Genomic DNA, 16,462 nt, shown 5'->3' on the forward strand with positions numbered 1-16,462 from the left:
ATTTTCATTTGTTGTCATTTGTAATCATCAAAATTAAACAAAATAAACATCTGAAATATATGAGTTTGTATGTAATGTATGAATATAATATACAAGTTTCACTTTTTAAATGGAATTACTGAAATCAATCTACTTTTTCATGATATTCTAATTTTATGACCAGCACCTGTATATGTATAAATATGTATATATATATATATATATATATATATATATATATATATATATATATATATATATATATATATATATATATATATATATATATATATATATATATATATATATATATATATATATATATATATATATATATATATATATTTACATATGTATATATATATATTTATTTATTTTGTTTTTCTAATTATCCTGTGATATATTGTTTGTCCACATACTGTACGTCATTCACGCCTTGGGTTGGTTTGTGCAGAAACGCAGCTGACTAGCTTAACTTTTCGTTGCAACATGAAACGTTCCAGCATGTTTAAAATGTTTCCAATATTCAAATGAACCCCTGAACGCAGCACAGAGTACAGCGTGTTGTCCCACCGCAGACAGTCTGCAGCCTCTGCTGTCTCCGCCAGGCAGAGCAGGGAAGCACAGAGCCCAGCAGCGACCTGAACTCCTCAGGCCATTTGGTTTCAAGCTGAACGGATTGATTGGACACCTTTGAGTAAGTGTTTGCCCGTTTCACGCCATTGTTCTCCTCTTACTGCCACTTCAGGCAACTTTGCACAAGTTTCTTCAGTGGTTTGGCTGTGAGAACACCTTTAGGGAGGTAAAATCCTCTCAGACCGGTTGGACAGTGCAGCTCTCGCTTTTACGAACGTTTTGTCGGTATTTTGGAATAGTTTTGCTTGCATTTTACCTCTCGTTGACTCAGTCCCAGACAAACAGAAAGTATAATGAGGATGGCAGGAGGTCCTTTCGTTTGTGGTTGTTTTTGGAGGTTACCCGCGTGAAAAGAATGACATAAAAGCACGTGCTGAGAGCCACGGTTGTATAGACAACCCCAGCCAAATGAAGTGGCTTTTAATTTTGCCCAGATTTAGTGTATTTTATTGTTATATATGCATCTAACCTCATTCTAGTACAGGCGGTGTTTGTGCAGAGCAGGTCTGTGTCAGTTTTCACGTTTGACAGCTGATGTCAGTGTTTATTTACACTGGGGGTCTGAGGAGAACTAAGAGGGCTTTACTCATTTGTTTACATTGTTTCTAGGTTAAAAGTAAAGGGATGAATCTTTGCAGCTTAAAGAATCGGAGGAGAGTTGCTATGATGTTGGCTTTCCCTATTTGCGGTCAAAAATGTAACAACAACAAAATATATTGTCTGTCTTTCTATCTATCTATCTGAATATGCACATCAATCACTAAATCTACCTCTATATACATAGATATATATGGAAAAGGATTAGGACCACTGAAAAAATAATAAAAAGTTGACTAATTTTTAAATTTTATTTCAGTTTAATATGGGAATTTAGAATCCTGAGCAAACAGTCGGAATTCTGAGATTAAAGTCGGAATTCTGAGATTAAAGACGGAATTCTGAGATTGAAGTCAGAATTCTGAGATTGAAGTCGGAATTCTGAATTCTGAGATTGAAGCCGGAATTCTGAATTCTGAGATTGAAGCCGGAATTCTGAATTCTGAGATTGAAGCCGGAATTCTGAATTCTGAGATTGAAGTCGGAATTCTGAGATTGAAGTCAGAATTCTGAGATTGAAGTCAGAACTCTGAATTCTGAGATTGAAGTTGGAATTCTGAATTCTGAGATTGAAGTCGGAATTCTGAATTCTGAGATTGAAGTCGGAATTCTGAATTCTGCGATTGAAGTCGGAATTCTGAGATTGAAGTCGGAATTCTGAGATTGAAGTTGGAATTCTGAGATTGAAGTTGGAATTCTGAATTCTGAGATTGAAGTCGGAATTCTGAGATTGAAGTCGGAATTCTGAGATTGAAGTCGGAATTCTGAGATTGAAGTTGGAATTCTGAATTCTGAGATTGAAGTCGGAATTCTGAATTCTGGGATTGAAGTCGGAATTCTGGGATTGAAGTCGGAATTCTGAATTCTGAGATTGAAGTCGGAATTCTGAATTCTGAGATTGAAGTCGGAATTCTGAATTCTGGGATTGAAGTTGGAATTCTGAGATTGAATTTGGAATTCTGAGATTGAAGTCGGAATTCTGAATTCTGGGATTGAAGTCGGAATTCTGGGATTGAAGTCGGAATTCAGAATTCTGAGATTAAAGTCAGAATTCTCAGATTGAAGTCAGAAATCTGAATTCTGAGATTAAAGTCAGAATTCTGAGATTAAAGTCAGAATTATGAGATTAAAGTCAGAATTCTGAGAAAAACTTTTCTCAACTTTTTTCCCATATTAAACTGAAATAAAATTTAAAAATCAGTTAACTTTTTTTTTTCCAGTGGCCCTTATCCTCTTCCGTAGATATGTGCTTTATTCATATGTAAATATTTTTTTTAATTGAAAATAATATATTCAAATAACATTTGGGTTAACCTGCACATCAGCTCACCTGTTAACCAATCACCTTGTCTGTAACACATAAGCCCCTCCCACTGAGAACAACTGAGTAATAAAATTCTGTAATTTAAATGCTCCAAAACAAATTTATAAAGTAGCTATATAACTACATATCTATTTCATTCTGACGGGGTCTTGGCTGCATCCAGCAGTACCGGACGGTGCTGCTCCCCAGCCGGCTCCTCTCGGCCCCCTCCGGCTTCCACACCTTCTCCAGCATTGTCTGTCGCTGCTAAACCTGCCGATGGCACCACTGCTGCTTCAACCACGTCAGCCTCTTCAACCCAATCATCGTCCTCTTCCTCCCCTGAGCCAGGAGAAGCAATGCTTCAGGAGCTGGAGAATTAGCAGCTCAACAACAACTGCAGCTTACCTTATCAAGGCTACACTTTAAAGAATGAAATTGTCTAAACAAAATTTCTTTTTGTTTACACTTGGGAATACAAAATGACAAAATAAATCTAAGTCTAAAGCAGCTTGAACCTGAGGAGCAGTGTTTCACATTATTATCTTGGGTTCTCTGGCTTCCTCCTACAGTACTAAAAAATAAGATTGAACAGTTTGATATAAAAACAACTTGCATAGAATACAGAAAAAAAATAATAGAATCTTATATTTATTAGTGGATTTGCAGGTTGTTGTTGCAGCAGAAAAGGACCCCACCGCATCTTTAGCTCTAATTGTTATTTAGCAAACACAGAAAAATAAGGAGTTTCTAACATAGCACATGGGTTCGACAACAGGCCGGGAATGTTGCCTGTCGTGTGAAAGAAGAAACACTCGGCCGACTTTGGAAAACAAACAAACCGGGTTGCAGCCTCTTATTTACAGTGCAAATTGAGATGCACATTTACAGTAAACACTTGATGAGGAATAAGATGTCACATTTGCTTTATTTACAGAATGACATTAGTCTGTGACGGATGGCACAGTCAGATGTTTCCATTACATTTTACAACTTGTCTGAAACTGATAAATAGACAAGCAAATAAAAAAAAATAGGTTGGCATAACAGGCTTGGGGCTGTTAATATTGGCATCAAATGAAAGCAAAACTGTTGTATCCTATACAGTTCTATCAAAACGATTTTTAACTTAAAGTGTTGTTTAGAAATTTATTTTTTTGCGCCACAACTCTCAGTGGTGGAACATATTCAGCAGTGACATTTTCTCTCAATGCAATTTCCCCCCATTTGATTCTTGGTTGTGGGACATTTGTTGCATGTCTCTTTTTCTCTCTCTTTGCCTTTCATCCTATCTTACTATTTTTGAATAAATCCCACTAGTGAGCTAAAAATGTATTCAAACACTGTATTTTATAGTTACAGTAAGTAAGTCAGAAATCAAACTTTCACTTGTACGACATTCGTTTGGTTTAAAATTTAGCCTGTCTTTAACTGAATCAATTTCCTTTTGGCTGATTTTTAAATTATCTGTATGTTTTAACTTAAAATAATGACCTGTGGAACATTTGGATGATTGGGGTGGAGGATTTTCATGACGAGGAGTATTGAACAGAAAAAATATGCCTTGTTGGAGATGTTTTCATAGAAGCTACAAATACTCTAGATGCTTTCACTGCAAAAAAGGAAATCTACATAAGTCATTTTTTCTTGCAATAAGTGCATTTTTTCTTGAATTGACGGGGTTATTGAGAATGAAACAAGACAATTTACATTTAAAATAAGAAAACACAATTGCATTGTCTTATTTTAAGTGCATATTATCTAATTATCTTATTTTAAGACTAAAAATAATCATTCCATTGACAAATTATCCTATTTACTTACTCAAATTAATGGTAGATACACTTAATTTAAGGCATTTTTTCTCATTTTTAGATGTTTTTTTTGCAGTGTTCTGATTGTCAACATCTGCTGCAGCTGCTTGGATGGCTACATGCATGTTGCATTAGTTAACTGCTGAATTTATCTAAAATAGTGTTGTTTTTTTTAGTTCGAAAGCACGTTCCATTTTCTGTGGTTCTAAAAGCTCATGGCTTTGTTGCTTTGTTGACATATTGTATTGCATAGTGTTTGACTTTTGGAAATGCATTGTATCAGTAGTATTGAGGAAACCTTTTATGTACATGCTTTTGCATCAAACAGAGACACAGATCTTAATTTATTGCAACATAAAGGTTTGCTATGTTAACATTGTCTATCATACAGATGTTACACTGTGCTTTTTATTCAATTTTTCTTATGTTGCAACCTCAAACCTCTGTGTGCTCTGTGGGGATTATAGAGTAGAGCAAAAATTGCGAACCTGGAAAATTGTGGATATTTTTCCAATTAGTTTTTCTTACAAATGAAATTCTAAAGTAAAACAATAAAAAATAATCCAATATAAATCCCGTAGATCTAAATTTGGCTTACCTCACCTTCATAAACCTACAGTAAAACCTGTGTAACCAGCTATGTTTAACAGTCACCTAATAAGTAGAAGGGGTCCAGCAGGGAGTCACTTAAAGGAATAGTACACCCAAAACATGATTAGCCTTCATTTTCTACTCACCCCCATGCTGAACAACACTCTGGAGTACTTTTTTGATATCTCAAATGCATCTGGAGATCTGGGAGGCTTCTTGCTGTCTGCTGACATTCAAATAATGGAGGTCTATGGTGACCGAGACAGAAAGGTCCATAAAAGTCCACAAAAAACGTGTCAATATTCCTCCATACTGCTCGTCCAATGTATTCCAAGTGTCCTGAGTGGGTAGCATCCAGAATTTACTCGAAACGAAGTCATTTAGAATGTTTTTAGAGCATAAACATTAGTGTATAGGATTTCCTGAAAGCGCGCTCACGACGCTACGGAAGCCGGCAGACCAAACCAGCGCATTCAGCTCGGCAAAGAACTCATGCTCTTCCTCAACACTGAAGTCCTCAGATATTTTTCTTTCGTTGTTTCTTTCTTTGCACAGGTAAACAGCACATTTCTTCTTCTACGCTTGCATTATTGGCAGAGCAGACGCTGAATGCGCACTTTCATCTGGTTTGGTCGCGCTTTCAGGAAATCCTATACACTACTGTTTATGCTCTAAAAACATTCTAAATGACTTCGTTTCGAGTAAATTCTGGATGCTACCCACTCAGGACACTTGGAATACATTGGACGAGCAGTATGGAGGAATGTTGAAACGTTTTTTGTGGACTTTTATGGACCTTTCTGTCTCGGTCACCATAGACCTCCATTATTTGAATGTCAGCAGACAGCAAGAAGCCTCCCAGATCTCCAGATGCATTTGAGATATCAAAAAAGTACTCCAGAGTGTTGTTCAGCATGGGGGTGAGTAGAAAATGAAGGCTAATCATGTTATGGGTGTACTATTCCTTTAACTAGGCATAAATCCAACTGTTCTAGTTCTAGTTAAAGAACATTAGTTAGAACACAGTATTAGTAAGACCAAGGAGCCCATCAGGCAAGTGAGTAGAGCTGAGAAGCATATCCCAGCTGCAGACGTGTTGAGACATGCTCAGTCACCAAAACAGCGTAAGTAGAACAATCATCAGAGAAGCTTAAGGCCCCGTCCACACGAAGACGAACCCTGGCCTAAACGCACAAATTTTTCACCAAACCAGCCTCTCATCCACACGAAGCCGGCGTTTCGGGGGTCTGTAAACAATCTTTTTTTTTATTCAGCCTTCAGAGTGGGAAGATTTCGAAACTCCGTTTTCGCGTTTCCATCTTTACGCTCTAACCGCATTTTTTTTTTTTACACGCATGCGTCATAGCGTCGCCTCTAAACACGCATGCGCGACACAATATCACAACAACAATGGCGCCGTTGCTGCTAATGCTACTCACCCTGCTGTCGGGCTTACAACAGAATCTTCTTCTTCTGGAATATCTCCAGGAAGAACAGAGCAATATCGACGACATAGTTCAGCACCTGAATTTGACTTAACCACGAAAATGGACCCGCAGGGCAACCATGTATAAATATTAGTGCGCATGCCCAACATTTCGTCGCTTATTTTTGCTTTGGCACCACAGCGCCACTTACAGGCCTGGCATACATTTTGCAGCGTTTTCATGCATTCGTGTGGACGATCACATTTATTTTACGTCTCCGTCTTTACGGCAAACGTTTTGGAATATATCAGCATTTCGTGTTCGTTTTGACTTCGTGTGGACGGGGCCTAAGTAGGAGCTGCAGAGATCTGCACCTCAGGCGACAGGCCAGCTGTTTACAATGCCCACCATGAGCCTGGCCATTATCTAACAGTTGCAAGAAAAAAAAAAAGAAAAGGTATTATGAGGTAAACAAGCAAGTTGAATAGCTGCTCTGCATAGATGAACTAGATATTGAACTGGTTGGCCAGCATGCCTCTGCAAAGCATCCTAAACAGACTCTACCAATAGTGAAACAAAGTGGTGGCAGCATCATACCCTGGAAAAGATTTGTTCTTTTGGACAAGAACACTTTCAAAAGTCAGATAGAAGATAACGTTTGTTCTACAAATTACTATCTGGATGGAGCTGAGCGCAAAGGTATCCAGAATTAAGATTATTGATATAAAAAGACATAATAGGGAAACAGATTGAAGATTGTTGTTGCATCACAACAAATGTAAATAATAAAAAGAAAAGTTTTAGGGATAGGAATACTTTTATACTATAAGTGTTTGTATATTTTGTTGAAGCCTGTGTGCAGACACATGCAGATTAGTGGCTAACCTTTTTGAGATTAAATACTTGGGGTGCTTTTTCAAATTCAACAAAGTGAACATTGGGATTAGAATAAAAGCGTGTTAACCTCGCAAAATCACTGCACTTAAAAATGCTGACTAATAAGCCTACCTAGAGTGACCTATGATGAATATAAATTCTCAAAGACTGGAAACAAAGACTGCACTCCTCCCTGTTTCTGTTCTTTTGTATTTACAATTTTATCAGTCAGTTTTTTTTTTATGCAAGTTTAGCTATTTTGCAAAATGAGTTTAAAGTTGAATTTATCATGAATGATCAGACCCAAAGTCTGCTTAGCTCTTCTTTGATTAATGCCATTCGTGGAAAGATGGTAGCATCAGCCTGGGTTGCATTCACCATGCCCGTCTCTATTCCACCAAAAGAGGATTTTTTTTAATAATCTGGGACTCCCCTGCAATGCGATCGGTAAAGGCTAATTCTCACAGCAAAATCCTGAAATTGTAGAGGGATATTCAGAACATCACAGACCCTAAACATGACGATAAAAGATAATGCATATAGCAATTTTTAGCGTACGGTATTAGGTTTTGAATTGGAAGCATTCTGGTTTAGATTCCAGTTCCTTTCGATTCCTATTATTTTAGGCATAAATATTATAAAAGTTTACATGTTATAAATTAACTTGGTAGCTGGAGTTCTGTCTGGATAAAATAATAAGTACCAGACGAAATGCTTGAAAAGGTCAGCTTAGGCAAGTGGACGTAAAGTTTTTGCCTCTTCTTCAGTTCTAACTAGTGGTGGGGAGCACTGAGATTAATATACTGTAGGTCAAACAAAGAATTAGGGGAAACAGGAGGTGGCCCTGATCCCTCCTACTGGAATGACCATGGAGATCACCTGGGGGATGTTAATGGTCTTTAGGGGGTTCTGATGGGTTGGAAACTCCCTAGTCAGAGTGGTTTTTTCACATGCCTCGTTGAAGTATGAGTCAGATAAGAGCAGGTGAGGCTTGAATCATCTGTGTTATTGTTCCTAAAAGTGCTTTGTAAGTAGGTAAAGATTATAAGACCACCTCCTCTGTTGAGAGATGGTTCTTCCAGGTTAACAAAAGCCCCATTTACACTACCCTCTGAAACCGATCCGTGCAGAGTTCGGACCGAGCTGCGATCAGTGAACCGTGCCGAGCTTGGTTCCTTACTACCGTTTACACATCATGCTAGCACGGTTCCTCGCCTCCTAGTGGCAATCTACTGTACTACTGCTCTCTAGGATTAAAGGAGGTAAGCAAGCAAATTAAAATGGCAGCGGCCGTAATATTCAGCAAGTTATGTTTGGTTATAATTGTGATATTTCGTTGTTTGCTGAAAGTCAGGGAAATAAGGCAGCCTTTGGTGAATTTTCTTGACAGTGTCAGGTTTTGGGAAGTGGATACGACAGACAATAGTCTAATCAGGGCTTACAGACACAGGAAACAATGACAGACGTTGAGGTTCATCACACTGCTAACCCTAACCCTAACCCAGAATCATCACTGGAGATCTTGTGGCACAGTAGGGAAGCTATTATTTTTATGAATGTCTGAGATGATGTGGTCTGCTCATGCACTCATTTTTATCGGAGAACCGAGCACCAACTCAATTGCGCTGAGCCCTACTGTTGAACTAGTACTAGTTTAGTGCAGTTCGGTTGTGTGCCATTTACACTCAACAGCTATAGCATCTTGGGAACCTTGCTCGCACTGCTCTTGGCACAGTTTCAAAAGGGTAGAGTAAACGGGGTGAAAGATGGATTCCGTAACTCCTCGCTCAAACCATCTGTCTTCTTGGCCAGAATATGGACGTTCCTGTCCTCATCTGTTTAACCTTCAGGTGTAGGTTAACGGCGAGTGTGGATGAGACCCTCCTGTGTTGAGCCATGCACCTGTGTAGCGATTGTTTGGTCTCTCCAATGTGCACTTCTGTGCTCTCTTCACTACACTGAACGGCTTAAGCCACGTTGTCGGCCTTGTTTCTGGGTTTCTAATCTTTGGGGTGATCCAGTTTTTGTTTTAGGGTGACGTCTTCTAGAAAACTTCAAGCTTCACCATGAACTGGATGATTGAAAATCTTCACAGATGTGTTCTGAACAAAATTTTATTCTTTGAACATCTAATTTTGGGTAAACTTTTCTATAAATGAGCACACAGTCATTCTTTGAATGAACAATCAAAACCTATGAGCAGATTTTCACAATGGGCTTTCTTTTAATAAACATAATTAAAACACATATACATATATCCAGTTTCTGAATCTGGCAGTACTTGTTCCATATTAGATAATTTCATGATTTTATTTATTCAGACTGCAGTGTGGTGCTAGGCTCAGTGTCTGAGCTGGAGGAAGAAGCAACGCAGCAGGGAGGCTTCCCGACAGAGTTTATATCCTGAATGTCATTTAAAGCGCCTTAGTTTCCACTCATCTAGACACGGGGGTAATGATGTTTTAATTTTTGTGGACGAAGGAATTATTCGATTTTCTACCCCATCATTCAGTTGGTGGGTTTTATACGGTGGCTGAGAAGTGCAAAACACATTTACAATTCAAAAACACATTAACAAATAAAAAACAAAATAACATTTGAAGAAACAAAATTATATTTTGTGAAACAAATGTATTTTTGAAAAAAAAGTTTAAATTTTTAAAAACAAATTTACATTTTAGCAAACAAATTTACATTAACAAATAAACAAAATAACATTTGAAGAAAAAAAATTATATTTTATGAAACAAATGTATTTTTGAAAAAAAAAAGTTTAAATTTTTAAAAACACATTTACAATTCAAAAACACATTAACAAATAAAAAACAAAATAACATTTGAAGAAACAATTATATTTTATGAAACAATTTATTTTTGAAAAAAAAAGTTTCAATTTTTAAAAACACATTTACATTTAAGGAAACAAATTCACATTTTAAATAAGTTAGATTTTAGGTGAGAGAAAGTTTCATTTTAGAGAAAAAAAATACATTATAGGGAAACAAATTTACATCTAAAAAAAAATTGACCGTTCAGAAACACTTGTACAAGTGCAAAGACAAAACTGCAAGTGGCAAAACACATTTACATAGCCAAAAACAAATTAACAAAAGATGGCTACACGGAAAGGGAATGTCCCAGTGGCCGGATGTGACGTCACGATTACCCTGACTTGTAGTACAAACAGCTCAAGCTGTAGTCCTCCTGCTTCACGTGAAAAGTCAGCGGCGATTTTAGATGGAAAGAATTGCACTGAAGCTGTTTTTCTTAAGTTTACGCTAACCGAACAATGTTTTCAGCCAATTTACACCATTTTGTTCTTCGTGCGGACGGTCTCTGGAACTTTTACGGGACACGGTACAAGGTGGCAGGACCAAGCAGCAGGGCTGGGCTCAATTCGTGACAGTGGCTGCGGCAGAGCCGGCCATCGGAGTGGCCGTTGTTGCCCGCTGCCGGCAGAGCCTGCCATCGGAGAGGCCGATGGTGGCCGCTGCCGGCAGAGCTTGCCATCGGAGAGGCCGATGGTGGCCGCTGCCGGCAGAGCTTGCCATCGGAGAGGCCGATGGTGGCCGCTGTCGGCAGAGCTTGCCATCGGAGAGGCCGATGGTGGCCGCTGTCGGCAGAGCTTGCCATCGGAGAGGCCGATGGTGGCCGCTGCCGGCAGAGCTTGCCATCGGAGAGGCCGATGGTGGCTGCTGCCGGCCGAGGCCACTTATTCGTAGATAAAGTACTCCGTTCCATCAAGTAAATGTGACATTATAAAAGTTTTAATGCAGTTTATTAAGCAATAACATCACAATAAAAAGAAACCCATAAAGAATACATTTTAATACAGGTTATTAAGCGATAACATCACAATATATAGCCTATATATATATATATATATATATATATATATATATATATATATATATATATATATATATATATATAAAACAATCTAGTTAGAAGTACTATAAATAAGGCATTTGCCGAAAAACGGCAGGAAAAATACCCAAAAAATAATTAAATACCAAAGAAAAGTAATTAAAAAACTACATGACAAAATAATAGTGGCTCCGGCCAGTAATACGCCCGGCCCTGCTGCTTGGTCCTGCCACCTGGTCCGTGTCCCGTAAAAGTTCCAGACACCGTCCGCACGAAGAACAAAATGGTGTAAATTGGCTGAAAACATTGTTCGGTTAGCGTAAACTTAAGAAAAACAGCTTCAGTGCAATTCTTTCCATCTAAAATCGCCGCTGACTTTTCACGTGAAGCAGGAGGACTACAGCTTGAGCTGTTTGTACTACAAGTCAGGGTAATCGTGACGTCACATCCGGTCACTGGGACATTCCCTTTCCGTGTAGCCGTCTTCTGTTAATTTGTTTTTGGCTATGTAAATGTGTTTTGCCACTTGCAGTTTTGTCTTTGCACTTGTACAAGTGTTTCCGAACGGTCAATTTTTTTTTAGATGTAAATTTGTTTCCCTATAATGTATTTTTTTTTCTCTAAAATGAAACTTTCTCTCACCTAAAATCTAACTTTTTTAAAATGTGAATTTGTTTCCTAAAATGTAAATTTGTTTTTAAAAATTTAAACTTTTTTTTTCAAAAATACATTTGTTTCATAAAATATAATTTTGTTTCTTCAAATGTTATTTTGTTTTTTATTTGTTAATGTGTTTTTGAATTGTAAATGTGTTTTTAAAAATTTAAACTTTTTTTTTCAAAAATACATTTGTTTCATAAAATATAATTTTGTTTCTTCAAATTTTATTTTGTTTATTTGTTAATGTAAATTTGTTTGCTAAAATGTAAATTTGTTTTTAAAAATTTAAACTTTTTTTTCAAAAATACATTTGTTTCACAAAATATAATTTTGTTTCTTCAAATGTTATTTTGTTTTTTATTTGTTAATGTGTTTTTGAATTGTAAATGTGTTTTGCACTTCTCAGCCACCGTAGTTTTATCATATAAAACAGATTCCAGTGAATTAAAATAAACATTTAATGAAATTGCACTTGAATTGATTTTTTTTTAAAGTTTGTGAGATTGAGATTTAAGAGCTTTTCATTCTATTCAGAATGAAAAAGAAAACGACTCAATGATAACAGATGTTATACAACTCTAAATAAATATATTAGCAATTCAAAACACATATTGACAAGAAATAGTGAAAGGATAGAGCCACATAAACTCAATGCATGCATGCATCGGCTTATAAGTATATGTTTATCCGCTAATATTGCCTAAAATCTCAGCAGGCTGATGTTTTGGTCTCAAAAAGGTATTTTACGCTTCAACATCGAGGATTGTGCACATTATTATCAGGTATCAAGTACCATAAAATAAAATGTAAAATTTTTTATCAGCATATAATTAAATTTTGGTTATGCACATATTAAATACAGTTTCAACACAGTTTAAAAAGAAAATATTTCAGTGGAGTGTTTAGAGCATTCTTACTGTTCCTTGTACATCATAAGATAAATTCTGCTGGAATTTCATGTAAACCCTTGTGTATTATTGTTCAGTTTTCTTCATGGTTCTATGCTGACAGCTCTGCAGGAGTAGAGATCACGGTTTGCATGCAGTGGTGGTCTCTAAGCCAGCTCCTGGATCATCTTCTCTAATTGGTTGACACCAATTGGAAGGGGAAGATCAGGGCAGAAATTATTATCTTGCCAAGTGCTGCTATTAGTATAATTTATTAAACTATTATGTAAGAGATTGGTAGACATTGGTAAACAAACCATGGCAAACTGCTAATGTTGCTAACGTTACATGAACGTGCATAACCAAGAAAAATCAAATCCTCATGCGTACCATCGCAAGAAAGAAAAGGGGTATAAAAAGAGGTCTAAATAAACTCTTTTTTTAAAGATTTTTTTTTCTAAAAATGTAAAAACATAAATATAAAAACAATTTCATAAACTGATATATGTAATTAGCCAGCTTTTGAAACTAAACTAAAGATCAGAGGGTTTTTCTAAATGGTAATCCAAGCTGTATGGAATTGCAGTATTCATCCCAGTTTTTGTGAGCAGGATCGCATTTGAAAACAACTCCTTTGATAAAGTATTTGGAAAGCTGTGACATATTGCATCCAATGTGCATCGTTCACGCTCTGCATACAAATATTATATTGGCCTTAAGTTTCAATTCTCTTGAAGCTCACACCTGACATAAATAAGTGAGAATCATGCTAAAGTTCATAGAAAGTAATGAGGATGATGTTATGATATAAAGAAAAAGCATTGAGGAAAAGTACATGGAAAGATTACCACTACCAATTAAAGGTTTTCTTTGTGATCTTCTTATTACCACTGTTGGGAGTAGCGGTTTTGCATTATATTTGGCGTTAGGAAGTGCGTTAGTCTTTTATTAGAAAATAATCAAGCCAATAACTTTTTATATGTTGAAAAAGTCCTGCTTTTGTTAAATATTGCGTGATTAAAAATCAGTGCCTTCGCGATTTGGAAATTGATTCTGTTAAATTGCGATTATTACAAATGTAATTAATTGCCCAGCTCTACTGAGTACAATCTCAGTTACTTTTTGGAGAAGGGACCAGTGAGAATAAGTAGTTATCTTTGTTTAAGTATTGTCTTTTTACTACACTAACCGGGCTGGGTATTTTTGCACCCAACAATACTGAGACTATAGAAGAAAAAACAATTAAAGATACTTAGCTTTAAAAAACAATAATTGAAAAATAAACCTGACACTTTGAATATAGGGAGCATGATGACATTGTCACAGTAAGCATTGCACCATATGTTAGTCCATTATAGACTCTATTGTTAATTATGGTGCACAAAGGTGATGTTACTGCCTCCATACTGCTGCTTCTGCAGACAAGGAGGAGACCTTTTTTATAATTCTCTTCAGTGTGAGTTAACTCAATGCATAAAATCCATGCATGCATCTACTGTAAAAACTCAGTTTGGTCTCTTTCTTTTAAAACAACCCAATGTGGGATCTGTACCCAGACTGAGCAGTTCTTTAGTTCTGTGGAGTTTCCATAGCTGCCTCTCTCTCAGCCCTGCCCTCTAATTAAATCCATATGTCCCTTGCATGAACACTCTGTTCTGCTTGCAGCAGAGCTCCCCTTGAAAAGATCCTGCTGCTTTGTGACTGAAAGAGAAAGTCGTTGTGCATAATGTAAAATGTTTATTTAGTTATTTAACCTCCATTTAACCAGGAAGTAGAAAAAGTCCTAAAATCATCTGTATAGAGTCTCTTCCAAGATATGCAGCTGCTTAAGATAAAACATTTACAGATTCTCTGCATCTTAATTGATATTTAGGGTTAAAGTAAACTTTTAAAAGTTTAAGATAGATAGAAGGTTTATATTTCATCATTGTTAATTCTGTTACCTTCCTCTTCTTGGCACATGGCTCTCCTAAAACTGTTCAATGATATCTTTGTGTTGCTGCTTTGTGATGTTTTATGAGCTGTTTCTGTGGCTGGTTTGAGTAACAACCTTTATGAAATGTTTATAGCTGTTGGATTAGTCAAAACAATCCAACCACATAAAGGTAACCATGGGGAATGGTTGTAACGCAACAAAAAGCATGTCCTTGACCAGCATGGGAAGTCTCTGAACTTATACTGTTTAATTACTTAGGGAAGACGTATTCCATCAAACTGTATTTTGCAACTTTGAAATAAAACAAAAACATAATATTTAGCAAAAGATTAAATCGGTTCACAATAATTGGAGTCCTTATGTCCTTATAATGTTGTCAACTTTTTATTATGAGTTAATGAAGCCCATTTAAGTGTTTATTTACACGTTAGGATCTGTTGGGTGTGAAAAAAAACACACAATATATGACAGGTATATGTATAATATATATGACAAAATAAAAAAAATGATTTAAATAAGTTTTATTTATAAGTTTTATTTTATTTATAATTTTTTTATTTTATTTCACTGCTGTAATTGGATCAGATTAATCAGATTTAATTGGATTAATCGATAATTTAAATAAACATCAACTAATTTTGTAATTGATTAATCATTAACAGGAGTTAGGAGACTTTAAAATATGCCTTTAGCTGACAGAGCAACCAACTTAGTGCAGTAATTATACTTAAATTGTAAGTATATATATATAAATATAAACCTTTTGTATTTAAGGTGAAAAACTCTTTTTGTGTGTCGATACGCTCTGTCCAGAACTCCACAATCGGAAAAATTTCAGTTCCACCTGGTTTAATTCTGTAAAAATAACGCTTTTCAGGAACCTTTGGCTATCTGATTATTAATCAGTTAATTGAGAAAATAATCAACAGATTAATCGATTAGCAAATTAGTCGTTAGTTGCAGCCCTAATATTTATTAATGTTATTAATTTGTTATCTAAACTATGGAAGCATATTACATTCATAAATAAATAAATTGGTCTTTTTTTTCTGAGTTAACAAGATAATTTACATCTGAGATAACAAGACAAAGTTACTGTGATTTCGTAGAGAATATTCTGTTACTGTTGGTTTGCAGATTTCTAAGCAAGAGACGCCTTTCTTTCAGAGAAGCTTCAACATGTCCCGTTTGTTGAATTGAACACTAGCAGTTCGATCTGAAAAACTCACACAATGAAAAAAAGACAATTAGGAGAAATTTATTGAAATTTATTGTCTTTGGCGCTCAGACCTCGGCAGGAAAGATACCGCTTAATTTTGATAGATTTGCATGAACAGCAGCAAAGAATAGGCCTGTTTCCCCCCAGAAGCTGGTGGTGGAGTGGAGATAGCTGAAGTTGGTCAGTCTGTAGACTGCTGGTTGCTGAGCTTTCCGGGGAGATCCAGTGGACTGCATGAGCTGATACTAGAGCTTCACTCATGGACCTGGAAGATGGAAGTCCAGTTGGATAACACAGGTTGGAGAACCTGTCCATGATGAGCAAGCATGTATGACAGTGGAGAGGAAAAACTCCCAGTTGGGAAGAAACCTCTGGCAGAACCAGGCTCAACATGACGGTCTTCTGCCGGACCGGTTAAGATGAGACAGGAAACGCAGTAAGAGTCCGGGAGGAATGACACTCTGATGAAGCTCTAGCTACGATGGTGGATGAGGGGCTGGAGCTGGGTTGAAACGGTGTCATCTGAATGAAGTCACACAATGCATACACAGTGCATCCGCCGCCTACGCAAAGGAGCAGACAGGTGCGTATCAGAGGCCTTTTAAGATTAACTTTGCATGCCGATTGGCTTTCTTGGAGGTGTGGTTCAAAACTGATTGGCTGTGTCACA

At 36.7% G+C, this 16,462-nt stretch overlaps 1 protein-coding gene across 4 annotated transcripts in view; it reads left to right on the forward strand.

The window, feature by feature from the left end:
* Positions 1-548: 548 nt before the first annotated feature.
* Positions 549-16,462, forward strand: part of plce1 (phospholipase C, epsilon 1) — a 132,632-nt gene continuing 116,718 nt past the window's right edge. For all 4 annotated transcript variants that reach the window (XM_038280579.1, XM_038280580.1, XM_038280581.1 and 1 more), the window contains exon 1: positions 549-676. The gene's annotated coding sequence lies outside the window, so the exon portion shown is untranslated. The remainder of the gene's footprint in view (positions 677-16,462) is intronic.

This window comes from Cyprinodon tularosa, unplaced genomic scaffold (assembly GCF_016077235.1).
Source record: "Cyprinodon tularosa strain WSP-4 unplaced genomic scaffold, ASM1607723v1 ctg161, whole genome shotgun sequence".
Taxonomy (NCBI): Eukaryota; Metazoa; Chordata; class Actinopteri; order Cyprinodontiformes; family Cyprinodontidae; genus Cyprinodon; species Cyprinodon tularosa.